The sequence below is a fragment of the Equus asinus genome, chromosome 29 (assembly GCF_041296235.1).
Source record: "Equus asinus isolate D_3611 breed Donkey chromosome 29, EquAss-T2T_v2, whole genome shotgun sequence".
In the NCBI taxonomy this organism is placed as follows: Eukaryota; Metazoa; Chordata; class Mammalia; order Perissodactyla; family Equidae; genus Equus; species Equus asinus.
This window is the reverse complement of record NC_091818.1, coordinates 33425272-33450978: the sequence shown is the minus strand read 5'-3', so window position 1 is coordinate 33450978 and position 25707 is coordinate 33425272. Positions and strand designations below refer to the sequence as shown.

General features: G+C 42.5%; 1 protein-coding gene across 10 annotated transcripts in view; it reads right to left on the bottom strand.

Annotated features, from left to right (window-relative positions):
• The window catches only part of FRMD4A (FERM domain containing 4A), a 584597-nt gene that overhangs the window by 231346 nt on the left and 327544 nt on the right, over positions 1-25707 (bottom strand). The window lies entirely within an intron of this gene.

Here is a 25707-nt window from a genome sequence, read left to right as displayed (position 1 = left end):
ACCCCAGCTCTAATATCGTGAATAAGTAGTCACAAAATCACAGTTTGAGGAACTTGAGCTTTGGAAGTGGGATCTGAGAGCTGTTTATTCATCAATTTCTTTATTCACTTAACTGATGTTTATTGAGTATCTACTACATGCAAAGCTCTGGGTTAGGCAATGAATGAACTACCCTAAGTGTGGGTCATGAGTGTCAATCAAGAATACGGTCAAACAAAGCAAAATGGGCTTTGAGGAAAAAAATATTTCAAATACATATTTAAATGACAAGTGTCTTCCTAATTCCCAGGGATCATTCTATTATTCTATTTGCTGTCTTTTCAGCTCACTTATAGACATCTTTGCTTTGGGTGTCTTCTTTTTAGATTTAAGAGGTTTGTCTTAATTCCTAAAGTGATATCTTTAGGAATTTAGGTTGTATGCTGAGGGGAAGATACTGTATTCTCTGGCTTCTTCCATACTTGCTTCTAAAATAGTTGCAATTACTGTAGATACATAAGTTTAAAAAAGACCATGGCTGATGTGCAAAAAATTCCCTCAGCAGAAAAGATTAATAAAAGAGGCCCTGTTGTAACGTGATGACTTTTAAATGAGCCATTTGCCTGTGACTTTGTTTATTCTGCAGTTGGGTATCGTTTTACTTAGGAAGCTATTCATTCATCATTGTACTAATGAGTTAATAAGCAGCCAGACGCCTGTATTTTCCAATTACGTGCCCTGACTTTATTTCTGGGCAGTAACAGTGGGAACAGTTGGAAAAGAAGGGTCCAAGAGGGAAAGGAAACTTAGAAATAGCTCAGAACCTTTAGAAATATGTGTGTGCTACACATATCTCAAAGAATAGCACATTATTACTCGACTTGGACTGTAGAAAATGCTTCGCAATGGCATATATACAAAAAAAAGCGCCAATAAATTAAAAAGTCACAATTAAGTGGAATAATACCTATTTTGAAATCCTAAGTAATTCTTTAAAACTTTGGATGGACACTATGCCCCTGCATGAACATTTGACCTGGGTTATATAACACAATAGGGAGCATCACACAAGTCAGCGAAAATTCCAGAAACTCTCCCCTATAGTTTCAAATCTCTCCAATCGATCAGAAGGGGAGCAGGATTTTTAAAGTAGTGAAGAGTTTACTCTTGACTCTTGAAGTGAAGAAAGCTTTCAAGTATAAAGAAATCACAGTTGTACCAAATCTCTATGAAACCAGTTAGATGAAGAAAAATAAAGTCAAGAATTTTAGCATTCCTCTACTGTCTAGGCATTTTTTGATGGAAGCAAAACTCTGTAGCTGCTGACTCAATGCTCTCCTTTCCATGCAAGTGTTTTGGCCATGTTAGGACAATACTGCATTAGTGTCCTCAAGGCTAAGATGAGCTTCTCTAACTGAACACCTGCAACCCGTCCCTGACATCCTGCCTGCCCTCACCCACTCCTACTGGATTATTTAGAGAGTATGTGAAATTTGTTCATCCAGAATGCAAACTTTCAAGCTGATTATAGGAATTTTTTATAGGATGTAAGAACCCACAATACAATATATCCTTTAGTTGCATCCAAATTTGGGCACATTCTCAGAACCTGAATTTTAACATTGCAGACGTGTCTTGGAAAACCACTGTACCTAAGATTATTTCTCTGACGTTACTAGGAAGTCAGAAATTAAACACTGGGTTCTCCCGTAGGAGCATTCTCTTGCAGACAAGTGCCTTCATTATTATTGCAAAATTTTTTTACACACGTCATGTTTTTATGCGCCTAGGAGCCCACTTTTGTATTCCATGCACAGCTTTCTTTTTATCTTTTTAATCCTCCTGCAGCTCTTAGGATGGGACCACTTCAGCACAGGTGCTTCAATAGCCGAGCAGTAACGAACATTTAAAAAATTCTTACTGTGTCAGGCACCGCACCAAGCACTTTGTCTTAATTCACTTAATCCTTGTAACATCCCCGTTTTGCAGATAAGGAACAGAGTCCCAGAGCTAGTGAGAGCCAGAAGTGAAATTCAAACTCAGGCAGTGTGGCGCCAGTACCCTTCCCTTATTCCATATTGTTTCTCGTGGCAACTTTTGCCTCCTCATATATTAAGAATTTAGAAATTGTATATGCTGACTGCTATGGACTGAAATGTGTTCCCCTCCAATTCATATGCTGAAACCCTAACTCCTAACCTCATGGTAGTAGGAGGTGGGGCCTTTGGGAGGTGGTTAGGGTTAGAGGAGGTCATGAGAGTGGGTCCCTATGATGGGATTAGTGTCCCTGTAGGAAGAGGAGAAGATCCCAGAGCTTCCTCTGTCTGCCACGTGAGGACCCAGCGAGAAGGCAGCCGTCTACAAGCCAGGCAGATCTCGGACTTCCCAGCCTCCAGAACCTACTGAGACAGTGAAAATTCATCTGTCTGTCTGTCTGCCTGTCCCTGATGTTGGTGATAGGCAGTGAAGAATAAAAAGCTAAATGCCTGTGAAAGTAAGATGACGAGCCATGGCCTTTAAGATCAATGTAAATGGATGTATTATAACCAAGATAAAAGAAATGTACAGAGCCAGAAAATGTGTTTGAGAGTATGTGGTCCAACCCCTTTATTCTATAGAAGAAAGCAGAACCCAGAGAAGTTAAGTGACTTGCTCAGTATCACACAGAAGTTAGTATAAAGAGTAGACAGATGGGTTTTTATTTTGTAGGATTAGAGAAGATTGATTTCCATCTATAAAGTAAGTAGACGCTGCTCTAAAAATAAAAAAACTCATTCTCCTCAAAGCTTGACTCGAAGTAGTAGGTACAATTTGCATTTTATTATTCTAATGACAAGATCACATCACACTGCTTCTGAGTAGAAAACAACCAAAATATGAGCTACAATTAGAATCAGAGGATGCCAGTTAAAAATTATTTAGAAACCAACAAGTTCAGCACTGTGTAATTTTTTTCTCTCTCTCTACGACACAGTTAGTAGAACTGAATCATTACGATGAGGCATGTGACAGAAATGTTGACTATTTCTGCCATGTCTGTCTATTTATGACTTCTTCAGACTACAGTAATTGTCAGCGATAAATAGACTGTATTCAAACAGCAGGGCTGATCGGCTATTCAGTGTTATAACCAACTGTGAGTGGTCCATTCTTTGGTGAAATCACACTTGTAAGAAGTGAGAAAATGGGATGGAAAAAAATGCACTCCATCCATAATGATAACCTAGTATAATCATGTATTTTCTTGAAAGAAATAACAAGGAATGGGCACCTTGGACGTATAATAAATAGCAGGTGGAACACCCTAGAATGGGAGGTTTATGTTGAGTGAGGCTTTCCAGGGGCAATGTTATCAAAACTGTCGATCTGTTTGAATTTTAGAAGCACCCTCACATTTTTCCTTGATGGTGATACTTAATAAATTGGGCCTTCCCTTTCATTGTAGGGGAATCTACAGTGTATATATAAATAAACAACCTTCTTCTTCAGGTATTAGCAAAGTTCAAGGTCAAGTTGAATTGTCAAGGAACACAGCGCACTCAGCCACCAGACAGGTGTTCCTGAGAGTAGAATTTTCTGCTTCCAACCTACAAGTCTCATGACTTCAGATTGAGGCTCCCCTGGCTTGGCCTTTATTCGGACGAAATAGAAGATCATGTTGTTTCTGCTTAGATGTGCACATACGCACACATATACGCAAATACCTCCCAAGTGTGTTAGTACACCGTGTACACCATACGGTGCTTTTGTTCTGATCAGCAAATGGCCCAACATCCTTGGACCGTTAGACTTTAACAACATTTTGTTAAAGCAGCTTTGTCACAGGTATGTTTCACACTGAGTTCAATGTCTGTTAAAAATCAGATTTTCTTTCACCTGAACTGTTATAAAGGTGAGCCTTATCTATCTTACACATAAGCAGCTGATTTTAATGTATTTCATCTTCTTGCTTCTTATCAGTCCTAACAGATTGCTAAAGAATTCACTGATTCAAAGGAATTTTATTGAATTCCTACCGTGCGCCAGCCCAGGGAGATGGGGAGGTGACTGTCCTGAAAACTATCCTGTTTTCAAGGATGGCGCTATGTTGAAGGGGAGAGAAGTGACTAAACCTACAAGTTACAGAGGAATGGGAGGGTAGAAGCGTGTGCCAGTGTGAAGGGAGCCCTACCTGGGAGCGTCTAACCATCAGGAGGCGTGGTATGCGCCTGGGGGCAGTGGAAGAAGGCTTCCTGGTGGAGGCTGCTATTTAGCTGGATTTTAAAAATTGAGAGGAAACATTCTTAGATCTTGATTCTGTTATTTTCCCTAATTTTGTATCATTTGCAAGTCTTGCAAACATGCTTCCTGTGCCGGCCAGTCAGGGGATGACGAAAAATAACTTGGACTCTAGGGCCTAGCCCTCCATGGCTTATTGTCCAGGCTGTGAGCAGTCAGAGCAAACTTTTAAAATCATAAGCCAGTTCACATCATGACTGAGCTCAAATTCCCCCAAGACTTCCCATCTAATGAGGAGTAAAGTCCAAAGTGCATGCACCAGCCTAGAAAAAGCAACAAGGATAAGCCACAGACCAGGTGGCTTTTCAACAACAGGAGTTTATTTCTCCCAGTTCTGGAGGCTGGCAGTCCATGGTATCCTGGAATACTTTTTCCCTACTCCAACTCATCTCCTCCCATTTTTCTTCTCTCTCCCTCCCTTTATTCCAGTCACTGGACAAGCCCTACCCACACCTCCAGGCCATCGCACATCCTCTTCCCTCTGCCTGGAACTCCCTTCCCCCAGAGAGGGCCTCTTGGTGTCCATAGGACTTCTCCCAAAGAAAACCCTTCCCGGATCACCCAATCTATATACGTCCTTTCCTTTGCCATCACTTTCTATCCTCCTAGACAGCTTTATTTTTCTTTATGGCATTGCCCATCATGTGACATAGTATGATTTGTTTATTTTCTGCCTATCCTGAGTCTTCCCAAAATGGAGCTTCCATGAGAGTGGGCATGGGCGTGTTTTGTTCTCTGCCTTATCCCCAGGGTTTAGAAGAGCCTCTGGCATATGACGGTTCTCAATAGCCATGGATTGAAAGAATGACTTAATAGACAATGCAATTGGAGTGTTTCTTCATTTAACAGGGGCTGCCTGTCTGCCTGGTGACACCATGGAGAGACCCTGCAGTCACTTGGAGAGATCTCTGGGATGGTTGGGACTGATCTTGTCACTGGTCAGAACTTAGACATAATCATTGCACCAATGCTGGGGCTTGAAATTGACCACCGGGCCAGGAGAGAGAGAGAAAATAGACATCATATGAAGAATTTCCTCTAATCGCAATTTTTACAGTCAGTCAAAAATCCTTGTGTCTTTGTTTTCGTGTACAAAAATTCAACCTCACTGATCTGATAACTTCCCACTTCCCACTCCTGTTTATTCAGACCATTTTCCTAGGAAAGTTAATTTGTGCAAGAGGGAGAATGCCAATGCTCTTTAATTTTAACTTCCTTCTCTTCATGAAAACCCACTTTCAGTGTAACACTATGAAATGTTCCATTGTAGTGAAAGGTTTTTTTTTTAGTATAAAGCTTCTCTTTTCTTAGATAATTTCATGTTATCAATCAGTAGATTTATTTGATTGATTGCGTAGGGCGCATGGTGAAAATTTGCTGCTCAAGGAAATCAACTTTGCAGTTTTTCCTTTAGGGTGTCTGGTTCAAAGAAGAAATTCTTGGCTGCAGAGATTTGAAAATCATAGCGAAGGAACATATTCAATTTTGATCTGTTTCTGCTTTTAAGTATTGGGCATTAGCTGAGACTTATGTGAAGGAATAGAACAGAGAAGAAAGTGAGGGAAACATTTCTCAACCTGCCCTGGCAGATTGTGAACACAGAGCCCTAGGGAGCCAGTGAAAACCTCCTTGTTGGGGTCATTTGCAGCCAGACTGGTCCAGATACTTGAGATTTTACTGGACCCCTTAAGGGGCAGGGGAATAGAGGGGTGAAGAGGCTCTAAGGGCTGTTCCCTTTTATAATGGATGTTGATTAATACCCAGGCACTACCCAAAGCCATTCCAGCCCATAGTAAAAACACAACCCAAGGGCAGTGCCAGTAATCAGCCAGCAATTTAGAAGCCAAAGGGAAATATCAGAAGACTGGATTTTTATTTGTGGGCTTCTTCATGCCATCTCTTCCAAACATTAGCTAAAGTACATTTCCTCTGTGACCCACCAATTGCTGTTGAAACAGAGTTTGGACCGTAGCAGTAAGAGCGGACGTTTGTCTCACTCAGAGCTCGTTGAGCGTGCCTACCTTCACGTATCTTCTTGTACTTAGGCAATGTCCCTACATGGACAAATAAGAAAAACATGCTCCAGGGGAGAATGTGCAAGGATACACAGAATGAAGACATCCAGAGGCACCCCCAAGCACCAGCTGCTTTTAGAACAGAGAAATAAATAGCCACCGCAGTGTCACTCCAGGAATTTCCATCTTTTTCCTCCTGATCAAATTCCCCACCTTTCCAAAGTAGGCAGCCTGGTTAAATTCTTCCAAGTCTGAAGAGTTCAACGGCAATCTCTATTTGTGATTACTTTTTAGAACGAAGCCCAATGTCATCGTTTTCTCTCCTAGCGTATAAAAGCATCTATTTAGAAATACCGATTCTATGATAATAGAAATGTTTCCTAGAATCTAGACGCCTTCGTCTATTTGGGATGCTATAACAAAATATGACAGACTGGGTGGCTTGGAGATGACAGAAATTTATTTCTCATAGTTCCGGAGGCTGGAAGTCTGAGGTCACGTGCCAGCATGGTTGGGTTCTAGTTAAGACCCTCTTCCATGTTGCAGATTGCTCATTTCTCACCGGGTCCACACATGGCCGAAGGGGCAAGGGAGCTCTCTGGGGCCTTTTTTTATGAGGACACTAATCCCATTCATAAGGGCTCCATTCTCTTAACCTAAGCACTTCCCAACAGCCCCACCTCCTAATATCATCACATTGGGGATTAGGTTTCAACATGTGGATTTTGGGCAGACAAAGACGTTCAGAACATAACATAAAACCTCACCTAAATTCACGTCTGCCTGTGAATTTCTGCTTGAAGTTTGACTTTTACCGCTAACTGAATCATCTATTGGTGTCTGATTTTACTCACACCACTCAGGAAGTAAAAATTTGGGGTTCAGTTGGTTTTCTTCCTTTTATCTGGACACAAGTTCTATAAGGAGCAGCAAGATAATTTTGAAAGAGCCAGAAATATCTTTTGCAGGAGGAGGATCAGGAAAAGAGTCTAGTTATTTCCATTAGGCTGTCTTCTTCTAAAAGTGAAGCTAACATGATCATGAATGCAAAGACTCTATAAATTCTATTCGTGTGGAGAGACTGTCAGTACAGAAAAGAGGCTGTAATTTCATAACAACATACGGAAAGTGAGCACAAGTTGGTCTTTAAATTCTAAAGTAGTTGGCAGTGTTGGATGTTCATGAAATTTACATTCTTTTGGGAGACGTAAATTAAGCCGGTGATGGTAAGAGATGAAAGTTTTTTTCCTAGTATCATTTTGAGAGTCTATTTTCAGAATTCAACTGAATTGTATTCAGCACTTAAAATTATAGCTCCATGATCTATTTTAAAACGTGGAAGTCCAGCAGGAAGAAAAAGGATGGTTATATATCTTACAGCTGATTTCACAGTGGGGTTTGTTTTTTTCCTCTACTTAAAAAAAATCCTAAATGAATTCTAACCAATAGAAATCAAACAATTTGCACAAGTATTTGGGTGGGCATTTATATCTTGGGCTGAGGCAAATGATCTAAATGCATCTTTTTTTGAAGCCTGGGAGATTAAAAAAATAAAGACTTTCTAGAAGAAGAGTAGTTGGTTTTTTATTTTAATGGCCTCATTCCATTTCTCTTTCATTCAGTGGTAAATGAAGATTATACATTCCCTTTAATAACTTGCTCTGTGATTTCACACAAGCACCAAGGCTGGCTGAAGGCTGCTTTGAGGATGTGTAAAGTGTTGCTGGGCAGGAGATGGGAACTGCTGGGAATTATGCCCCATCATTGTTCAATCCAACTGATGGCTAGAGGACCAATTGGATGCTCAGCCAGCACCGAGAGCTCAGTGGGTACAAGTCATTAAGGACTGTCTCCATTTTCCCTTTCCCTCTTCCTTCTGCCTTTTCAAAGCTGTGTGGCAGAATATCAAGAAGCAGGAAGCCTACTTGGAATAATGTCACAAGGAATTTTTAATTTAGCAATACCCCCAGTTTGCTCCAAACATGATCAAGCATTGGGTGGCATATTAGAAATTAGTCTGAAAGTAACTGGACATGCTTAGGATCCTTTTTATCCTGTGCCAAGCCATCTCGTTATTCTGATGTTTTATTTCCTTATTATTTGTAGAAGTGTTTGGCTGCACAGCAAACTACAAATAATTTGTGGGATGGCAGCCTGCAACAATTTTTTATTTTTAAATTAAGTTACCGCTTGACATACAAAATGTAAATTTTCCATAATCGTGTAGTAACAGTGACAGCCCCATGTTTCACAATTTGTCCAGTCCATTCTCTTTCCATATGGAATGATTAGGAGACAGTCTGGAAGACTTCCTTATGTCTCCTCTAGGATGGGCTCTTGCTGAAGACTATCCTGAGCTCCAGGTACAGGCATCCTGCCTGGAGGCCCTCAGGGAAAGCTGGGGGACTGTTCAGAGGCACCCCTCCCTTGGCATCAAGTCTGCCCGTGTCTTGGGTCACCTGTTCACAAGAGTGATGCACCTTTAAGGTTTTCATTGGTCGAGTCTGGAGAGGAGAAGTGTTGTCACTTCTAGAGTGAAAACCAACTTATGAAGATGAGAACTGAAGTCACTTGTGAAAGGAGAACCTGGAACAGCTGGTGTAACAGCTGGCACTTAGCCTAATTTTGCTGCCTGAACAAAAAGGGAGAAGGAGACCAGAGCTCCCCAGAGCTAAAGGCTGTGGGCTTCAGGTATTCCCAGGTGTGAATTTGTGCAAACTTTTTATAACCTTTGGTGTTTAAATTCTCAGCAGGCAAAATGACAGTAAAGTATGGTAAAGAGGCAGGATGTGGGGTCAGTCCCTGTGGGTTGGAGGTTTTACCATTCTACGAACTGGCTCTATAATGGGGCAAATTAAGGAAAATCTTCTGTGCTGCATTTTACACATCTTCTAAATGGGGACAGCATCTGCCTCATAAGGTTGTTGTGAAGATTAAATGAGATATTCCAAGAAAATCACACAGACCAGAGCCTGGTACATAATAAGCATGCAACAACTATTAGCTATAATGATTATAATTAAGACTATTCCATGCCAGGATACGTAGTGAGAATTAATCCTTTTCTTCAAGAAAAATACTTTGGGTTTCCAGAAAGAAGAGAAACATGACAAGGGAGCATCTCAGACTTAGTAAGAAGACAGAGATGACTTCTCTGGTGCACAGAACTACGTGTTTGTAGGGCTCTTCCAGCCGAAATTCCAATGGGCTAAGTCAGGTCTTCAAGGGGCTGGATTCGATGCTGCTTCCTCTACTCATTACAGCTTTAATCAAAGACAGCTCACGAGATTTGGTGGCTTGTGTGGCTCTGGCTGAGAACTGTAATAAAGAGGTGATGAGCGACAAGAGTGCAGGTTCCTGCCGCTATCTGACTTCTCCATTAAGTGTCTGATACTGCTGGTCTGTGCTAGATAAGCCACAGGGGTCACTTGTCCTGTGTGAGCTTTCCAAGGGATAAGAAGGGAAGCCATTGGCCCTGCAGGCCAGTTGGTGCCTGTGGAGGCTGGTAAAGGGCCTGTGGATTGTTTTTTAGTTCCCATGGTGCAGAAGATGATTCTCTCTAATCTGCGGTAAAACCCATCACAAGCAGAGCATCACTGCTAGACATTCCCAGAAGGAGCAGGGGGAAGACAGATAAAAGGATCTCAGCTTTCGGGGAAAATGTTGTTTGAGCGGAAAAACACTTAAATAGGAACATCGCAGTGAGAGTTAAGAAAAATGAGGTCAATGGGCCCTTGAATTGTCATAGAATCCCAGAGCAGCGGTTCTTCACCTAAATAAGACTGTCCCGGGAAAACTTTCTCAAATTTTAACCTAGACCCAAGGTGTGATGGCACTGAGTAGAGGTCGGCGGAGAAAGGAGCTTCAAGACTATTCAGCCTATCAATTTGTTGCCAGGAAAGGAGCTGGCTCTGGAGAGACTGGTGAGCTGCTCAAGGGCCCACAGCTATATTGAAGCCAAGCAGCGTTAGAATTCAGATCACTTGGCCTCTCATTCGGGGCCTTTTATACAACCCCATGTCCCCACATAGCCCTTTAGGACTGGGACAGCTCCAGCCAACTGCCAGCTTGGACTGACCGAATCCATTCTCCCTCTCCATCTTTACACATTGTTGCACCGCTTAGGACCCTTTACAACGACCCTGCTCACTGAATAATTCCTCCGCACCCCTCCCACTTCAGAGCTTAGGTGTTTCCATCATTGCCCAGGAGCGTTGGCTGGATGCTCCGTCTCTGTGCTTCTAAAATTCCCATCATGCCCCATCACCGCACATCTCTCACCCAGCTGTAATTGCCTGTTCTCGAGGGAGGAAACAAAGCAGTTGAACAGGAACATAAAGGTCCAGAATGAAGAAATAGTACAGCAAACCGTCGTGCACTTTTAGTGGGAATGTAAATTGGTGCAGCCACTATGGAAAACAGTATGGAGGTTCCTCAAAAATTAAAAATAGAACTACCGTATGATCCAGCAATTCCACTGCTGGGTATTTATCCAAATAAAATAAACACACTACATTGAAAAGATATCTGTGCCCCTAGGTTCATTGCAGCATTATTTATAATAGCCAAGACATGTCCATCCAGAGATGAATGGATAAAGAAAATGGTATATATATATGATGAAATATTATTCAGCCAGAAAAAGAAGGAAATCTTGCCATTTGTGACAACAGGGATGGAACTTGAGGGCATTATGCTGAGTGAAATAGTCAGACAGAGAAAAAAAACCCACCATATTATCTCAGTTATATGTGGAATCCAAAAAAAAGATAAATAACCAAACTTACAGATACAGAGAACAGATTGGTGGTTGCCAGAGGTGGGGGGTTAGGGTGAGCGAAATGGGTGAAGAAGATCAAAAGGTACAAACTTCCAGTTATAAGATAAATTAGTCCTGGGGATGTGACGTACAGCATGGGGACTATAGTTACTAAGGCTGTATTGCGTATCTGAAAGTTGCTAAGAGAGTAGATCTTAAAAATTCTCATCACAAGAAAAACAATTGTAACTATGTGAGGTGATGGATGTTAACTAGCTTTATGCAGTGATCATTTTGCAATATATGCAGATATCAAATCATTATATTGTACACCTGAAACTAATATATGTTGGTCACATCTCAAAAAAAAAAAGAAACAGTAAGGCGAATGGCCTCTTTTCCCCACAGAATTGTAGAGAAGTGCCCCTCAGAAAACGTTTTTGTCCAGTTCTGCCTGACTAACTCTAAGTTTAACAAGAATAAGCAACCTGGTCCTTCTCTTTTGCCCTTGGGATCTCTTTCCTGGCACACAGAAGGGGCTCAACAAATGTTTGTTTAATGAAAGCATTAATTTTAACTAAAGAGAATCATAACTGGAGAATCAATCTGGTTCTCCCTATGTCTTTTCTTCTTCAAGCTAATCATCTCCATTTTTTTCTGTTTCTCATAAGGTATGGTTTCCAGAATCTTCATCACCTGAAAACCTCTTCTGGGCAAACTGCAGGTTCTCAAAGTTCTGTTTAGCTGGTGATTCCGCAGAGACTGTGCCATACTCCAGATGGAGCAGGCTGGAAATCTGATCCATTCCTCCTTTGAGCTGGTCCCTGTGTTTCTACATATGAGGCTTAAGCTGGCGTCGGGCCCTTAACCACTGGGCACCACTCTTGGCTCATCTTGAACTTACACTCATCCAAGACCACCACGTACTTTTAGAAGGGACTGCTCTCAAGGAACTTACAGTCTCTCTGAAGAAATTAAGAACAACGCGTATAATGATGGTGGATCACATTGAAATATACAGGTGTGGGAATACTGAAAAAGAGTAATTGATTTTATTCGCTGTAATTAAAAAACCACTTCTGACTGCTCTTGGAAGAGTGAAGGGTTTCTAAACCATATACACAATAGAAGTCAGTCACACTCAAAACATAACTGGGAGACACTAAAGTAGACTACAGCAATGGGGACCGGATGTTTTTTAAAGTCAAATTTGTCTACATTTCATATTTTATCTCGAAGTTTTTCAATGTAAGGAGAAATGTTGTTTTTGTTGATATTTTGGTTAATCATGGCCAATGTATGTCGTCTGCCTCCTGTATCTCTTTCCCTGGGGGCCCTTGGGGGCACAGATAGAAAGGACCTGGGATCCCCAGGGACTTGAGCAACAAATGGTTGGCCAGGGAGGGGGAGGCAGTTGGTGAGACAGACAGGGAGGAGAAGGTCATCTCCACGGACCATCAGGCAAGCCGAACCCTGGGAGTAACCCAGCAAAGTATAGAAATACCACCAGCGTAGCTGTGTGGGGAAATACACTCTCCTTGGCAGTTTGACGACGATTATGCAGAAAATAGCAACAGCCAGACTCACCAAGGTTAGAAAGAAACATTAAAACTGTTATGAATGAAGATCTAAAAGACATGATCAAAAGCAGTGCTACAGGATTCGGCAAGCACCTGTATGCGGGGTTAATTAAATTTTCACACTTTGGAAAGAAATATATGAGTTCTGTGCCAAAAAAACACTGACGATGACAGCAGTGAGGGGGATGAGAAATGTAGAAGGGGTCCTTGAAGAGCGTTAAAAAGAGCTTAGTTTTAGGGACATATTTATCTGCTTTCTTGTTATATCTACATCAAATGACTGCTACACCAAGGAACAGATTCTAGTAAGGTGTAGACAGCGTGTCTTCTAATTGTGGTCGCCAGCAAAACAGAGACAACTATTCGTTTCAATGGTGGACATAAGAATTTGGGGAAAAGTCTGAATTCTTTCCCCCAACAAGTATCTAGGGATCCACTTTATTCCTTTAATTGCTAGATAGTCAGGCTTAATTTTGTAGCTGGAAAGTCAGGGCTCTGAAACTCTTCTTTCCCTCCACTTTGAAACGTTTTTTTTAATTGGAGAAATCGACTGTCGTTTGACATTCATTGACCAAAGGACAGGCGGAAACAAACTTTGTGAGAAATCCCACTTAAACCTGTGTTGGTGAATAATCGAGGCTTTCTCAGAGTACTATAAGACTTTTCACTACACACTTGCTGAAATAAAATAGTCCAACCCTTTGCTGTCAATCCCTCACAGAACATTTTTACATATATGGCCTTAGAGTAGAATGCTAAATAGTATGTCAGTTTTCTTCCCGATAAACTAGAAATGGACCACATAATAATTAACTACTGAAACATCTGTGCTCTGGTTATGAAGAGAACCGCGTAAATTCAAGACTAGAATAGCACCCTCATTCTGGAAGTCACACCGAATGATCAGCGATATTCAGGAAAATTCCACGACAATCCACATTCACTGTGTTAAGTAAAAATATCGTCATATAAGGTGTGCCATATTTTCCAGAGAATGGGTAAAACAAGTTGATCATCTCTGATATTTATTTTTCCGGGGTAAACTGAGGCAAAGACCAGTTGGTAGGAAATAACCTCTTTGTTAGCGCCCCCTACAGGCCAGGAGCTATGTCACAGTCTTCCCACTTCTCACTCCATTGCATCTCACACCGGCCATGACAGCTTAGCTACCACTATCCTCCTTCTCACAGACCAGAAACTGAGGCACAGGAAGTTTCACGAATTCCCTAAAGATAATGCATCTTCTAAGTGGAAAACCATGACCTGAACCAAAGTTGGCCTCTAGAGTGCTTTAAATTGCGCCAGGTTGCCCTGACAAGGTTGTTTCTCTCTCCTCTGCCCCTTTGACCCACCCTAAAGGATTTGTGTAAATAAAGGGATGTGTGTTCCCACAAGAAGATGTTCTTTAGATTCGCCTTTGTCCAAGCCGCTGGGTCAGACATTGTGAACAAGATATAAGGAAGTGGATATAATTCCTGCCCTGAAGGTTCTGGTCCCCGAATAACTATAAGACAGATGTGCATCTCCAGGAAAGCTTCATGGAGGCATCAGCATAGGAGCTTGGTGGAAAGTCAAGAGCTCTGGACTCCTTATTTCAGGCAGGAGAATGGTCATCATTTTAAATCACCAAAGGGTGGTGGAGTGACAAGAATGGCCCAGAGCTAGAGATGGAGCACCCCACTGGGCTCCTTGGCCAGTCTCCCACTCACTCTGGGTGGACTGAGAATGGCTCTTCATTGTAAATGAGGGGAGGAACCAAGGATGTGTGAGTTGCTTTGAGTCCCAAAGATCTAAGATTCTATGTTCTGCTTTGATAAAAAAACACTCTCTCATTTTGTTATGCTTTCATCATTTCTGCAGCATACTCGTCTTAACTAAGCTTTTTCCCTTAAATAAATTGTTTTGACATTTCTTTGTGCTGCATCGGATCCATTTAATAAATGCTGCTGAAGTCTCTACCACCAATGACTAGACAGGCACCGATGGCGTTTTTGGCTGGGCTCGCCGCAGGAGCCTTTGCTTCTCAGCAAGATGGAAAGACTCCTGACAGCAAGTGACAGGTTGAAAAAAGTCCTCCAGAGTTGACATTTTTTGCAAAGCTTTTGGCAAATAACCCTCTTTATTCCTGGAAAGCATCAAATGCTGGCCATTCCCCAGAAGCCACACGTCTTGGGAGAGAGGAAAAGAGGAACGCTCATTTTGATAATAGCGAACCTCAGGTGGGTTGTAAAGGAGCCCTTCCTCTGATTACAGAGTTGCTTCCAGCAAGATCTGAAATAATTGACCCCATAGAGAATGCACTTAGTGAAGCAGAAAGGGATGAGGCAAAACAGTAGTTAGCAGATAAACTAAAAACAACTCTAGGCTTATGTGCAGGTAGCTAAGAACACTGCACACAATCAAAGTCAAATATTACAATCCCTCCGCAGAAACCCAGAACCAAGCCTTTCAATGTCCACTTATATTTAGGGTGCTGCTCCTTTAAATGTGGACACGGGTAAGGAGGGTGTCATTTAGGTTTAGATCTGTTTCAAATTGAGTAGCAAATTGTCAGGCTCTTTCACAGTCACGCTGCTTTTTGGTTAACTGCGGTAGTGATGTTCATTATCCTTTGTGAGAAAGTACCCCGAGGCCCTTCGGGCATCGGTGTTCATAAATTAATATTTATGATGAAGATTAATAAAACCGAAATAAAAAAAAAAAGGGACTGAAAATTAAAATTTAAAAAGCTCTTCAATCTGTAAATCCATTTCCAGGGAAAAAGGATGGAAGAGCAGTTAGTACCACACGTGTTCGGAAACATTTATCAGGAGGCAAATCTCTTAATTGTAACCATTATCTTATGTTATGAATGATCCACTAATCTCTCAATTTCATTCTCCACTGTTTCCCATTTAAGCCTATTCTTGTTTTTTTTCCTCCATATCCCTAGTTCTGCAATTAAAGGAGGAAAAAATCCCTCCTGTGAAATAATTTCTTTTTCCTTTGTATTCTTGTGCACTCACATGCCTTTCTCTCCATCCTTTTTGTTAGATACAAAAGAAACCAGACAAAAAGTTTGAAAAAGGACTTTAAGGAAATTCTATTCTATTTACGTGCTCTACCTAAACCACCCACTCCAGATAGGCTTCTAATCTAATTTTTGAAGACCCTCAAAGAGTGGTGCTGAATATACGTCATTATTAACCACCCTCGATATTAGAAAAGTTTGTCTTGTGTTCTGAAATCACTCCTATTGTGGTTTTCACGCACTGCTTTTTGCTCTGTTCTTACAGAGTCTCAATAGATAGTAAAACATATAGTATTCCTACAGTGCAAACTCAGGTCAAGTCTTGGCAAAGCGTTGTACTGGGCATAGAGGGGTTAACAGTGGTTCTCAATGGGGGTGACTGGCCCTGCCCACCAGAGGACATTTGGTAACACCTGGAGACATTTTTGATGGCTACGACTGGAGAGATGCTACTGGCTTCTGGTGGGTAGAGGCCATGGATGCCACTAAAAATCCTGCAGTGCACAGGATAGCCCCCACAACAAAGAATTATCTGGACCAAAATCTCAATAGAATCAAGGTGGAGAAACTCTGGGTTGGGAGGAAGTGGTGGCTACATGGGAAGCGGGACCCCCTGAGATGGCGGTAGGGAATTCAACTCCAGCATCAACAGTGTGGTTCAAATTGTTGACTCTCCTGGGATTAATCAACGTAGAGGGAGATTAGAGAGAGAGGCCAACCTGGAGATCATTTGAGCTTCTGAAAATTATTAACCACATGATTTTAGTTATATTTTGCATCTACTTCTTATTTGACCGTGAGATTACCGACCGGATTTGCCTCTATTTTTCATCAGGTAAAAGCTGTGATTCATTATGTGGGAATTCTAATTTTTCAGGAAACATTTTGGCTTGGCCAGCTTCCCTGTGAGCCTCTTGACATGCTTCCCTGGCCTGATGAGTGGGATTTATTTGCTAGATAAACTTCTGGCTGGTTGGTCCCTGGCTCCAACTTTAGAAACTGCCACATTTGGGGGGCTGGACTTTCCCAACATTAATGTGAAAGCTTGAATTTTTTTTCCCCTCCAGAAAAATGTCTGTGTGTCAAATGTCAACGATATAAAAGTATTCCTAATTTTGTAGCGAGCATGACTAAATATAGTATGGAACAAAGCCCTCGAATGACTCGTGGAGCCAACAACAGCAAGAATAATCTATGCGGCCGCACGGTGACTGTCTTGCCCGACGACTTCTAATGTGCCACATGTCTTTTCAACAGGATGGTCACAAGGGAAGTAGATAGAGAGCCTATGTTAAATCAGGTTTCCCATTCTGGCAGCCAAAAGATTTTCCCATCTCATCACCTTGGTTGGAAAATAAGGTTCAACGTCCTGACACACGGTTGAAGTGCTTTGTACACTGCGGATGGATACACACTTGTAACGCTTACTAAGGGATTAATTTCCAATGTGTTGGCAAAGCAAACAGTGCAGCTCTTTGATTGAAATAAATATGGGAAAATAACTTGATGAGGTCCTTGTTGAAGTCCTCTCCACTTGGCCCTGTGAATTAGAAAGAAACATTACTACTGCCCACGTTTTGCTTGGTGAACCGAAGGAGTTTGTGCAATATCCTTTTTCCTCTGGGAGTCTGATACTGTTTCACGCTGAGGCCAAGATCTCGAGGTGACTCCTCCCATGGACAGCCAGATTCTTCATGTCCTGTGGCCAAAGCCAGCCCTCTCGGCCTTTCCTCGCTGTTCATTTAAGAAAATGTGAACTGCAATAGTAGGACGGGGCAAGAATGTGGGATCATTCCCACTGGTCCACTTCCAAGAAAGGACATACTTCAATGTAGTGTGATTTCATATTCAAAAGACAGGAGTCTTTAAATTTAATTTGATGCCGTATATGTCATCATTTCTTGTTCCATTACAAAAAAAAAAATAGGTCCTTGTGTTAAAATTAGATTTCTGCATCATGTCCAACTATTAGCCTGGGAACATTTCTTTTTCTCAATCTTGTTGCTATGAGTCTGGAGCAGGAATGGCTCCATTTCTGCGTCTTCACACCATACTAACTCTCTTAGCTGAGGGATTCTGAAGGGACTGAGGAATGGAGGGTGACCTGGGCAGGGATGGGACGAGAATGTTGATAGGGAAGGTTCTGGTTGCTTCCTTGGAGAACAGTTTCGTGATGAGGCTGATCCATTTTGCCTCTCCAAGAGCCTGAACTGTTGACTTATCCATAGAATCCTGGAAGGTTACAGGTCAGCAATGTCTTTTCCGCCATCCAGTCCAACCCTCTAGTAAACTATGGACAGGGTGGTTGAGTGTGTTGATTACACAGCCAGTCAGTGGTCCAGTTGGAATTAGTTTTGTAGTTTACAGTGTCGCTGACTACAAAGTCAGGGAGCAGGAGGGGAGGACTCTAATGAACTCATGAGGAGGATAGGGAGGGAGATCAAGGACTTCAAATTCCAGTGTCCAAGAACCATGGGACTCAAGAGTCCAATTTAGTTCAACACAAAGTGTGGATGGAAAAGAAAACGTATAGCCTTGCTTTCTAAAAATGTGGCATACTAAAGAAATATGAAGGTTCAAAACACAACACCTAACTAAACTAGAAGCTGAGGGAGGAGTCTCAAGTGGTCCCTGATAAATTCCATAGGGGAGCTTTTCTGCTACCTGGAAGCTCAGGCTGAGAGTAAGGGTTTGGGCTGGCCCTTGGAGGGAAGGTGGCCACAACCTCACAGCTGCCCCTGGAATGGAGCGAGCCCTCTGTCTCCTACTCTATCAGCAGAATCAGTTTAACCCTGGCCTGGAACTGCCCTGTTTCTGGGAGGTGCTCACATGAGGAGATCAGAGTGGCAGACACAAGATGATACCAGACAAGCCCCTGCATCCAAGATAGAGACCAGAGGGGTCATGGGAAGGAGCAGGTCAGGGGCCCAGCATGCCCAGGTTGTGCCCTTGGCTCCTCATTCAGGTGAGCTCTGAAAGGTGCTGCCAGGGGGCCCAAACAGCCAAAGGCGGGCACCCAGGTCCCCAGGCCAACACTGTGCCCCCCATTCTGGGTAGTGTTAAATTTTCCGTGATGGAGGGGCCCTAGCCTTTCTGATGTTGGTTACCCGCTCTGAAAACTGTTCTGTGACAGGGTAAATGATTCAGAAAGTTTCTGATTCAGCCACAAATGAAACTGGAGAAGGCTCATTAAAGGCACTAACGAGCTCTCCCTTTCATCCCCAGTGCCATCTTGATTTCTCCAACACTGTCACTGCGATGCTGGGCCCCTGTGCCCTTCACAGGAGAGCGGACCTGGTGGGGTGGAACTCTGTAAACAAAGGGAGGCATCAAGTCTGAAAGGCAAGTCCATTTGAAGGCATCTGAAAGAGCTCATGGACCTGGGGGCCACAAGGCTTCACCGGGGAAGGAGCAAGGATGGTTGAAGGCTGAATTTCTGTTATTAGAACAGTGTATAGGACATACGGTGCTTTAGACAGAAGGTTTGTGTCCCCCCCCCAAATTCATATGTTAAAACTTGATCTCCAGTGTGATGATATTTGGAGATGGGACTTCAGGAGGAGCCCTCATGAATGAGACCAGTGCACCTCTAAAGAGACCGCTGAGAGCTCCCTTGCTCCTTCCACACATGAGGACACAGCAAAGAGACGGTCATCTATGAACCAGGAAGGAGCTCCCACCAGACACCAAATCTACTGGCACCCTGATCTTGGACTTCCCAGCCTCCAGAACTGTGAGAACTAAATTTCTGTGGCTAGCAAGTCTGTGGCATTTGGTTACAGCTGCCCAAACTGGTTAAGACATACAGCTTGAATTTTTACCTACCAAAATGCCTAGAAAAGGTGTGAATGAATTCTTTTACACCCATTTTACAAAGATCTCTGAATTTTCTGCAAAACACAGAAAGCCTTCTTCCAAGATGGCAAAGAAAGGGTTAAAAAAAAAGCTGCTTCTTCTGCCTTTATTTTCCTTGAGAGAAACAAGATGTGTTGTGGTTTATGTCATAAAGTTTCTGATCACGCAAACAGGGTGGGGGGTTCATGAATTATAAAACACTAAGTCATTCTAAAACTATGGGCTATATGGTTCCTATTGCACACTTTTTATGGCATTCATGAAGAACTCTGCTTTTTCACATGGCAAAATTTCCAGGACGAGGACACAAAAGCCAGCCACAACTCTAGCTCAAAATAGATAATTTGATGAAAAATAGACCTAAATCAAAAAGTAATGTTTTAAGTGGAACTGTAAAGCCAACAATTCTCATTCTTTTTAGATAATTCAGAAGCCAGATATCTAGTAAGTCTTTAAAAATACCTGATAGGGAAGTAGGTTGGTGTTTAAGGGTTAAACTGCTGTTGATAGTCTGACTCTGAGTGGGCTAGGGTAGTAGTGGGATAAGGTCATAAAAACCCAGGCCATCAGTAAGAAGACTCGAATGTTTCTTCCACTTAGAGACAATAGGATTAAAGAGCTGGAGAGCGCCGGCCCCGGTGGCCTACTGGTTAAATTCATTGTGCTCCGCTTTGGCAGCCCAGGTTCGGTTCCCAGGTGTGGACCTACACCGCTCTGTTAGCAGCCATGCTATGCTGGTGGCCCACATACTAAAAAATAGAGGAAGATTGGCATGGATGTTAGCTCAGGGCAAATCTTCCTTAGCAAAAAAGAAAAAAAGAGTTGTAGAAACTAGAAGGGGCCATCCATCCAGGTCCTTCCTTTGGGCAAGTGAATGTTGAAACCATCAGGGTGGTCTGTTTATTTCTTGAGGATCTTTTATGAGATGGGGACCACACATCTATTAGCAGAGTGTGACAGAGCATGATGCTGTCTGGTCTGCTTAATGTTCAAGGTGTTTTCCCTGGCATTAGACAGAAAACTCTCCTGTTTATATGTTCTTAGTTATTTTTGGAGACCAATGCTGCCTCAGTTGTTGACTGATTGTTCCAGAAGCTTCTTTTGCGAAATGGGAAGGCTTAATAAATACATGCTGATGATGTGCCTTCTCTGGCTGGGCGCCCAGCAACAGATAGAAAGCAACTTCTCTCCCTCCAATAAAGAACATCCAGCATCTGAGTCTTTGAGAGGCCCAACCTCATAAGGACAGTCCTGCGGTGGGGCCCTCATCCCAATGAAGGTCAGCATTATGAGGTGGAGCCACGTTTATGTGATGTCACCTGGGCAGGGAGTAGCACTGGCTTTCCTGGAGCATCTCTGCTGTTACAGTGGCCCCCTCCCGTGGCTTTCCACCAGCAATGGTGTACAGGGAGCAACGGGGAAATAACCCCGAGCTGGAGGGATGCTGGGCAGGCGCCAAGCTGTCTAGGCTCATGCCAAACCCAGACCCAACAGGGAAGACACAGAATAAATAGATGAGAGGATAAAAGAAAGGCATTTCTTGGGTGGGTCTGATAAAAAACTGCCAAGTCTGTATCTTAAACATTTTCTCTCCAGTAAAATTTTAATCTGTCACCTTGGGATGAGGTCTGTGTGGTTAGTTTCCTTCTAAACATGTGTCCAGCTACTTGGTTTGGTCATGGGATTTTTTTAAAGCAATGGTGAATTTTTTATAGATTCCTTTCTTCTCTCTCTCCTACAACAGACCTGAGAAAAGAGCTCAAAACCAGAACACTATCAAACCCTTTATGAAACATTTGGGGCTAATTATCCTTGCTGGAAGTCTCAGGATTTTTTTCCTTGCCCCGCCCCCCTCTCTTTTTGTTTCATTTTAATGGAACACAGTTCAAGTCTTATAAATGCTTAAATATGTAGTCATAAAGTTTGAGATGTCTCATGGGCACCACTGTCTGCAAATCTGCCAGGCCGGGCTCTGTGGAGGTTCAGATTCCAACTGGTTTCTGACTCTAACAGCGTGATATATAAAGTGGGCTGGGAGACGCTACATGCTTCATGCGACAAGTTGTTTAATAAAGCCTGCTCAATTATATATCCAGGGTCACCCCAGGAAATCTTGCCACCTTCGCATTTAAACCAGGAGGGGACATTATACTTCGGCTGTTGTTTCTCCTTATCCAGTTAGCATCAGCAATGAAATCCTTCATTTCCTTGCTCATTACTTTGGGCTTCGAGGAAGAAGCCAGACCAGGCTAGGGTCAGATGCTCCAGTTTCACCTCATCTGGCTGAAACCAATGCCATAAATTGGAGCTCAAGCCTTATTTACACACGCTCTAGGATTTCCTGTCCCCTCTCTCAGAGAGTCATACCAAGTGGTTTAAGGAGGTAAAAAAATAGGATTACCCTGGAGTAGAATCATTTTGGGCCCCACAACTATGAGTTGGGATCAAAAAAGGCAAAGAAAGGCATCTGATCTACTCTTAATTCTGTTTGGTCACAACGCTGCCCTGACCCAGCACGCCTGGCAATGAGGAAAATGGAGGAGGCTGGGACAGCCAGAGAAATCAGAGGCACCATGAATGCTCCCTAAGCCTCAGAGCTGGAAGGACGAACTCAGCTGCACTTTCTAGGCAGGCCTTCCCTGAACTCCAGGAACATACCTGATGGGTTGAGGGCCTGAGGCTGGAACTAGGAAGCTGAGATGTGCTGGTTACCCAGAATCCCCTGCTCTCCCTCCTCCATCTTGTCAGAAGTCGACTGATGCTGGAGGCTTCTCAGGAAAGGAGGGCATTTTTCTTATCACAACAAAGATTTCAGGTGCTCCTGTGTAGTAGTCACTTGTATTTCCCTGATATAATCTTCCCAAGTCACGCAAATGGGTCTTATTCAGTGAACACGCTGCATTTCCCTTGGGTGGCTGATGACTCTAAAATCTCTAGTGGCTGATGACTCACTTCTTAGTGGTGCTTTACCGTGGGAATAGAATCCAGTCTTTCTTGTCTTTTCTTTTACACCCTCCAACTTCCACTTCTTTTCTCTTACTACCATTCTCTTGGCTGAGCAATAAAGTGAGCAATGAGTTAAAAAATAATGTGGGCAGCCTATCATGGTTCTATGAGAAGAACGGCGAGCGAAACTATGGAGACAATAAAAAGATCAGTGTTGCTGGGGTGTTAGTGGGGAGGGAGGGGTGACTAGGCAGAGCACAGAGGATTTTTAGGGCAGTGAAAATACTCTGCATGATATTGTAATGGATGCACATCATCATACTTTTGTCTAAACCCATAGGATGTGCAACACCAAGAGTGAACCCTAATGTGAACTATGGACATTGGGTGGTTATGATGTGTGAATGTGGGTTGATTTTTGGTAATACATTCTGGTGAATGGTGTTGATAATGGGGAGGCTGTGCATGTGTAGGGGGCGGGGTACATGGGGTATCTCTGTATTCTCCTCTCAATTTTGTTGTAAATCTCTAAGTGCTCTAAAAAAATAAAGTCTTTTAAAATATTGCATGTGAAAGAACTGGTGAAGCAGAATATGTGCCAAATCAACCGTGTGTTCAGTCAGTTCGATTGTCTGTCCATCTAGACCCTTTGGGTCTGTTTGGAATTTTTGTAAATGTCTCATTGGTTAGTTATTCTCCAGGTCATCAAGAGTCAGCAAGAGTAACTCTGTACTGGCCTTTGCAAATATTCAGGCCTGTGCGTGTCCACTCACCTAAAACATACTTATCAGAATGTTCCAGGATTTTCTTGTTGTTGTGCAACCAAATATGCTTCCCATTGAGTGGCCTTGTAATAAACAAATGTTATATATTTATGCTGTTATACTGTTCTTCTTTAAATCTAGTTTATATATTGGGAGTTTAGCATACGATTCCACATAAAAAAAGTGTTTTGCTGCTAAAATGTTGGTCATGAAATAGGCAATCAGGAATCACTAAAGGTATTGATATTTAAGCAGACACATGATGCATCCAGTGACGGGTCAATGAACTGAAGGTGAAGACAGTGGGATGACGGTGGGGGAGGGAGTTAGAGGTTGTTTGCAGGCAGCTCAGAATGGGGAAAAGGTCTGAACGAGAGAGCAGGTGGTGGAGATGGGCAGAGGCTCCAGCAGAATCCAGAAGCCCATGGAGAGAGGAATTTTAAAAGTTAAAATGCAAATAATTGATCTGATTGTTCAAACACCTTATGACATTTGCAATAAATGGATACCGTAAAGTATGGCTACTCACTGGGCCTTAGGAACTGGATCTTGCTCATTTTTAGTACTAATTAAATCTTTCATTCAATAAATACAATTCGAAACACAAACTCAAATGGCTTCTATCACTATTTAACGACTTTTCAAGGCCTTTCTCTTTCAAGACCGAGTCACTCAGTAAACACAGGTCTGCCATTGACGCACAGGACACAAGAAGTTGTTGACCCCGGAATGCGAGACTCGATGAGAGAAGCTATTGCCATGTTCTAAATGAAAAGGTTTCTGCTTGCGTTTTCTAAAACTTGATTTTTTAGGTACAGTTTTGCTTACAGCAATTTACATCATTCACATGGTAATTAGTACATGACTTCATGTTAAGTTTTCTTTGTGTATTCCTCTGCTTGTGTTGGAAGATATGGCCTGGGTCCTAGGAGCTCGTGTCTAGGGCCAGACTTAATCAAAAGGAAGTCTGGGAATCTTTTGTCCTTGCAGCCCCACATAAAGACCAGAATTGATACTGCCAAGATTTTTTAAAAGCTTCAAACATACTTACATTTTCTAAGACCTCTTATGACTTATAAGGCAATTTCACAAGCTTGCAATCTTCCTATCAACCCTACTGGATAGATTTTATAAATCCTCATTTTGTAGATAAGGACATTGAGGCCCAGAGTGGGAAAGTGACATTAGAAGTTAATAAGTTCCACCAAGTTGATAATAACTGAACTTGGGTGTGATAGTATGATTTATAATAAGAAAAATATTTTTGGTCCTCATCCCTGTTCCTGGCACAGAGCTCCTAAAACCACGGGAATTTACTAAGTGTTAAGAGTGATAAAGGTATCTTTTGTTATTTGTAACAAGCTCCTTTCAACAAATCTGAGTTTATGTTATAGAGTGACTTTTGGAAAGACCCTAAAGATGGGGGCTGGTTGCCAGGGGAGCCAACTGTGTGATGAGAGAGTTGGAAATTTTAGTCCCACACTTCCCCTCCAGGGAGGGGGAGGGGCTGGAGGTGGAAGCAATCATCAACGGCCAAAGATTTAATCAATCGGCTTACATAAGGAAGCCTCCATAAGAACCCCAAAGGATTGGGTTTCAAGAGGTTTTGGACTGGTGAGCATGTGGAGAGGTGTACCTGGGGAGGGCACGGATGCTCAGCTCTCCTTTCCCCATGCCTTGCCCTATGCCTCTCTTCCATTTGGCTGTTCCTGAGTTATATCCTTTTAAAATAAACTGGCAATCTAGTAAGTAAAACGATTTCCTGAGTTCTGTGAACTACTATAGCAAATTAATTGAACCAGAGGAGGGGGTCGTGGGAACCTCTGATCTATAGCTGGTTCAGACACGTAGGTGACAACCTGGACTTTTGATTGGCATCTGAGGCTGGGAGCAGCCTTTTAGGATTGAACACTTAACCTGTGGGATCTGACGCTATCTCCAGGTAGACACTGTCAGAATAGAGTTGAATTGTAGGACACCCCTCTGGTGTCACAGAATTGCTTGACGTGTGGAAAACCCACACATCTGGTGTCAGAAGTGAAGTAGTGTTGTAGCGGGGTATTGAGAGTTGAGAAGAAACATAAGAATGTTTTCCCTTTCCACTAGGTTTTCCGACACCAAGCTCCAAGCTAAACTCCTGAGATTTCTCAGAGTCTTATTTCAGAAGCAATGGTTACGGAGAGCAGACATTCACATCTGTGTAGATTTCTCTTTGGAATGCATGAAATAAGATGCTAGTCATTCTTCATGTCATCGAGAGTCAACACTTCTTATGAGAGATCCCAGCATCTCAGAAAATGTTTCTTTAATTAGCAGTGTTACGGACTTTGCAACATGTAGCCGACTTCCCCAGGAAAGAATCTTGTGGGTTAATTCAGTGTGACCTTATCTTGTGTTAGAAATTCTCCTCCACCCACAGCTGGTCCTGTGGAGATGAAAAACATGCACACGCCCTAAAATCTTGTCCCAGATGAGTGACTTTGGGGGATGCTAAATTCCCAGGCAGGCGGAGGCAAACTAG